The 6,025-nt window shown below is 49.5% G+C and overlaps 1 protein-coding gene and 1 long non-coding RNA gene across 7 annotated transcripts in view; both read right to left on the bottom strand.

Annotated features, from left to right (window-relative positions):
- TMCC1 (transmembrane and coiled-coil domain family 1) overlaps positions 1 to 6,025 on the bottom strand; it is an 84,880-nt gene that overhangs the window by 15,293 nt on the left and 63,562 nt on the right. The gene's annotated exons all lie outside the window — the stretch shown is intronic.
- LOC106890759 lies at positions 4,023 to 5,886 on the bottom strand. Its single transcript, XR_001412573.1, has 3 exons — positions 5,736 to 5,886; positions 5,366 to 5,492; positions 4,023 to 4,814 (listed from the first exon to the last, which is right to left on the bottom strand). It is a non-coding gene; the product is annotated as an uncharacterized LOC106890759 (long non-coding RNA).

The raw sequence follows: 6,025 nt of genomic DNA, 5'->3' as shown, positions 1-6,025 counted from the left end.
GCCGGGGCGGCGGGAGCCAGGCAGGGACCGGCAGCGACCTGAGAGGTAACGTCTGAAAACGACGCTAGGTACCGCTCCCACGGCCATTTCAACAAACAGCCCCAAAACCCGCTGTAATTGTTTTTAAGCCGCGCAGTCCCAGCCCCGAGCTCCGCCGCCCGCGGAGCCGCTGCGTGAGCCCCCCCGCACCTCCGGCAAACGAGCCCACGGCGTCCGCCCGGCCGCCCCCGGGAGAGCAGCCCCCCCGCCGCACACCCCTCCTGCAGAACACGCGTCCGCGTTCACCTCGTGAATGGACACTTTACAAACAAAAAATGCTACTGGAGTGACCCCCTCCCTCTATTTCCAATGTTCTTTATCTGTGATTTAATGCCACGCAACTGACACCCTGCGGCCACGGCTCCCGCCCACGCACAGCCTCGGTGGGGTCCCCTCACACCCGGGGTGTCTCCTGTGCCTGGGACAGACAACCCAGAACAGCCACAGGAGAATACATCACGCTGGGATTATTACTGTATAATCACCAGCTGTGTGGATATTATTCTGGAATAACAAGAAGGGTTTTTTTCCAATTAAAAGGCAAACAGCTGTACAAAGTGCTATTCTGGAACAGAACCGAGATAATTTGAGCACTTTCTTACTATTGATGAGGCTTTGGAAAGGGAAGACTCAGCACAAACCAGGTCCCTCAGAACACTGGGAATTGCTAGTGCCATATTATTGATTTAAAATGACTGGCAATCTGTCCTGAAAAGATGCTGGTAATTGAAATATTGCAATGGTCAATGTTTGTATAAAAATAGGGATCACAATTCAATTCGTCAATCTCCCCTGCAATACAATTTTCCAGTCTATTGATCCAGCCCAGAAGGGCTGGTCAGTGCCCCGGTGTTGTGCCACGGGTGGAATGGAATCAGGTGAGGACCTTCTGCTTTCTCCCCCTCAAGATCTGACCAAATTCCTAGCACTTTGAACACCATCAGGCTTTGCCTCCTGTACAAGTTTTTCTATGTATTTTTTTGGCAACACACAGCCCAAAAAGGAGGTTGGTAAATTCTCACGTTTCCCATGGACTCATTTGTATATTTGTCAATGTGGAATACTGTGTATTATTTTTCCTTCCAAAAGCAAAGATGGCAAACTGCACCAAGGAGATTTAGAGAAAGTTTTATCCTGACAATGTCCAGGATCGAGCCCCTTTAGATTCAAGAAATGGGGAAGGCATCTGTAGAGAAGTACACAAACATCTCTTCAACAAACCATCTGTCACATGAAGCAGAATCAATCTTTGGGATGCTGCTGCAGCTTCCATTGGATTAGTGACATCCCCAAATTAGCACTAGTTCCACAAGTCCTGCACTTCAAAAGAGCTGTCTTTTTAAGAGGTATGAAACCAAGAGCCCGACAACCTATGGCTGTGGAAAAAACACAGCTCCTAACACAGGGACAGGGCTGTCATCCTCAGTGGCTTGTCATTACACTGTCATTTCTCATTTGACCCTGCCTTTTTTCCTAATTTCTCTCTACTTCAGTATTTGTACAGTGGAAGAAATGTACTGAGGCCATAGGCCATAGGCCTCAGTATCATTACAGATCCACATTAAACCCTCTAGATGCACCTTCGTACAAAGCCATGCACAGAATCCCGGTGAGCTGCAATGGGGAGATCTTTAAACACCACGAATTACTGTGAGGTACCTTCAACGTATTCAATTAAATGCAATCGACAGCCAGAAGTCACCTCCCTGTGTGACACCTGCAGCACGAGATCCTTTAAACATCTGAGTCAGGGTGATGTCAACCAACCGTCCCATGTGCAGACAGCGTGCAGTGTCCCTGCTGGACCTGATAAAAACATACCATATTGCAAAATAAAGTAAACAAAAAAAAGGAATACAAATTACTCCACCTGACCCACCTGGGTGATGCAATAAGCAATTTATGACCTACAGCTGGGAGCGCTTTTTCTAAGGCTTTGCTTTTTAAAGGATGTTACAGAATCACAGACCGGTTGAGGTTGGCAAGGACCTCCAAAGGTCACTGGTCCAGCCCCCCGCTCAGGCCAGGCCACCAAAGGTCACCCGTCCAGGACCATGTCCAGGTGGCTTTTGAGTATCTCCAAAAATGGCGATTCCACATCCACACACACCATCTGTGGCTATCTCTGTAATAAACCTTTGGAGCTGTAACCCTTCCGTCCATCTGCTGCAAGACGCCACGCATTTGGCACCACCAACTCTTTGGCTCACTATTTATTTCAAACTGAACGTCTGTATCACTGCAAATCCTGTGTAATGGTGCACGTGAGGGGGAAAATCTCTGTTCATTCACCTTGACTGAACACAGACAGAAGATCCAGACACTGCTGGCCCGGACCACCCCTAGACACCCAGCTGACATCCCTGGACCCAGTGCCTGCCCCCAGCAGCGCCCAGTGCACACACGAGCTCCCGAGCACAGGCCTCGGCGTCACTGCCGAGGAGGTACAGCAGGAAAACAGAGAACGGGTCCGGTGTGACTCCTCATGACACACTGTCCTGCAAAACTTTACCACCCGAGTCAATCTTCAGAAACTACAGCCGCAGGAGGAACAGCCCAGCCACATGGGACCTGGGGATGCTTTTATTGTGAGTAAGCCCCAGGGCTGGTTCACCAAGAGGCCCCACATGCTGGGTGCCAGCAGGGCTTGCAGGGGCACCACGGGGGGAAGGGACCTGGGGCTGTTCGAGCTGGTGGCGGTGCCGAAGGGAAGATGTACCGCGCTGTGATAGGGGCACATCCCAACCCTCTCCCGCAGCCCGGCGCCGGGTAAAGCCATCTGCGCGGGGCTCTCCCACCGCCCTGTCACCTCACTCAGTATTAAACAGAGATGTGACTTCACGTGCTGGTTTGAGGGTCTCAAACACAGAGTTTAGCTGCAAAGCAACCAGCTGCATTTTCCCCATATCTCTCAGCGGCAGAAATCCCCAAAGGAGACCGGCATCTCAGCTTCAGCCATGGCGGGGGGGCACTGGAAGATGCTGCTGCCACGTGAGGACCAACTTGCTGCATCAGAAAGAACCACACATGGCATCTGTCACCTCCACTGTCACCCACCGCACCAGGGGCCCCGGGAGAGCCTCCGTCACCACAGCACCATGGCCAAGAGCTTGGTGGCCCGATTCACTGTTTTCCAAAGCCACAGAGCAGTCGAGAAGAAAATCAGCAGTGCTGGTTGAATAACCGGGGCACTAACACCCACATCATGGTAAGGAATGTCCAAGGGAATGGACAAAACAATCTGAATGGAAAAATAGGAAAGAACTGAACTATACCCAAGGGCTTGTAGGAACTTGATTTTTGAGGTGAAAAAGGATGACACAGCAAAAGATATGGCCAAAATAATGTTCACGGATGTTTATTTTAGCAGCTGCAGATTTTTAATCAAGGGAGGACTGCCAATCAGGCCAGAAGTTAGAATAATAAGGATAGGAAATGAGGTAAAGCTGAACAAAAATTAAGTATAGGAACTGGGAGGAGAGGGTGGATCCGGAAACAAGTTTATACAAGCTTTTATCAGAAAGTGACAATGTAAAATGACAGGGTCTTTTTGTGTTCATGCTTTTTGGGTTTGTTTTTGTTTTAAAAAAAATCCTCATTTTGATTTCTCCAGTATGTCTGAATCACATCTCTTTACCTTAGAGACAAAATGATTGTTAACACTTCCCAGAGAGCAACTTGGGGTTTTTTTTGTGCTACCTGATAAATATAGATTATTATTGCATCTTACATATTAATTTGTAAGGAATATAGTTTAATTTTCAGATTGCAAGTTAAATTTGACTTGCAAAACAATGGAGCAAACTGGGTCTGGGAGAACAAACATCTCCACACAAAACAGCCACATGCGAGAGCAAGGACTTCCCCTCTTTTTAGGAGATTTTCCTGTGTTGAAGCTTAACATGCAAGTCATCTCCAAGTATTTAGCCTAAGAGGTTAAGCACAACTACTGCACTTCTACGCTTACTTCATTTATTTTTATTTATTTTTAGTTGTAGTATTTCCTGCAGGTACAACACAGAGTGTGACTGACTGTAACCAAAATTCATCCCAGAAGCAAAGTTTCAGAGTTGATCCGATCAACAGTTAATATGAAACAATAAATATTTAAAACCAGCTGAATTCATGTTTCCTGTGAACGCATTTCTTTGTCATTCCTGTGTAGCATTTCTTAACTTATTGTTCCCTGATTTAAAGTCTTCCTAATATAACACACACACGGCACATCAGCTAATACTGCACTTGCCAGAGAGCCAGGCAATAGAGCTGGCTTCAGAGATGCCTTTCCTCTTCAAACGTGGCTTGTTTACCTCCACGTGCTGCCAGACTGGCATCTATTAAACCCAGGAGACAGCCCAAGGTGGCTCCGAGCTCGTGAGGGAGCAGGGGGAGCAGGGTCCCGGTGAAGGCACACATGGCACGTGCCTTCAGAAACCACTCAGCCACAAGACATCAGAGGACGGTGCGCCCTGGGGTGATGAACACACAGCAGAAGAAGGCAAGGGACACTCCTCTAGAAATCCACAGCAAACACAGGATTAACCAGATACTGAAATCACTATGCTGCTGTCAGTATTCTTGTAAAAATGGAGAAGGCTCCTCTAGAACTCCATCTAGAGACAGGTCTTACTGCAGCAGCATCTCCACAGCTCAGTGTACAGAGCACGGCCACCCTGCCAGCAGAACAGAGACCTGATCTGGAGAGCAGAGAACATGGCATCCCATTCCTGCTGGTTCTCCTCCCGCTTGCCAGTGGTGATGGCCTGATGTTACACCTGCCAAGATGCAAAGTATGCAGATCTATCGACCTCAGATGTGGGATATAAATAACCCCCTCCCTCCTCACTGCCCTCTACTTCAGCACTCTGTGCCACTTCAACCCACATCTCTCAGAGAGCTGTTCCCAACAGCCACCTGTGTGCCATCGCTGTTAGAGACTGATGGGTGCAGTGAGAAAGAGCACATGTCCCAGTACAGGACACCCAGATCTTCCTGAAGGAAAATAATGAGTCTCTTAAATAAACGTGATTAGACATACATACTCCAAACACAGCAGTAATAACAAGCAATTTCTCAGCCTTGTCTTGTGCAGATGATAACAAATCCCAGGCAAATGTTCATTTATGCAAAGGCAAACAGCAAAAAAAGGTCTGGATCCTGTATTTCTCTTTTCCCCAAACACTGGAGCTACAATGCACTGGAGAGCTCACTGCAACAGCTCAATGAGAAGTATCTTCTATTTTGCACTGGAGATCAGAGTGCCAAAGCCCTTACTGTCTCTCTTTGATATTAAGGTTGGGGGGAAGGGGTGGGGAATATGCCTTACTGTTAACTCCGACCCATGAAAGGGCGATGCCGAACTACACAGCCAAAGGAAACCAAGGAAAAGCACTTATTCATTTCTGAAGGTCACCGGCTCCAAGGGAAGCGGTACGCTCTCACTCTTCTTTCACCTGGAGGTAAAATGATTCTGCAGTTTGTTTACTACTCCCTGAAAATACATTTTGCACAGCTAAAGCAGCAACACAAGCGGTCACATTTAGATAGATACAAACCCAAACGTCTCTGACGTGGAGCTGCATCTACCACCCCCTTCGTTCGTTGCTCCCTATATCACATCAGCCCCCCCCGCCAGCCCAAACAGAAGCCCCCGACAGCAGCACCGCATCTCTCTCGTTTACAGATGCAACACTCACTCAGACAGGAGCCCTCCTGGCGCTCCCCAGCTCCCGGAGCCAGGAAAAGCTACAGAACGGACAAGCCCGGGGGTCGGCAGCGGGGCCCGGGGAAGACGCGGCATCTCCGGGGCCGGTGGCGGGGCAGGGGGCGGCCGTGCCAGGGACAGGGGCAGCCCCTCACCTTGGCGGGCTCGCACAGGTCCCTCTCGCAGCAGACGCAGGTACAGCAGCACCACATCAACATCCCCGCCCGCCCGCGGGCAGCCGCGGGGCCCGGCACGGGCGGAGCCGCCGCCGCCGGTCCCTCC

Source organism: Calidris pugnax, unplaced genomic scaffold, assembly GCF_001431845.1.
Source record: "Calidris pugnax isolate Ruff unplaced genomic scaffold, ASM143184v1 scaffold81, whole genome shotgun sequence".
In the NCBI taxonomy this organism is placed as follows: Eukaryota; Metazoa; Chordata; class Aves; order Charadriiformes; family Scolopacidae; genus Calidris; species Calidris pugnax.
This window is presented reverse-complemented; position numbering and strand designations above follow the sequence as displayed.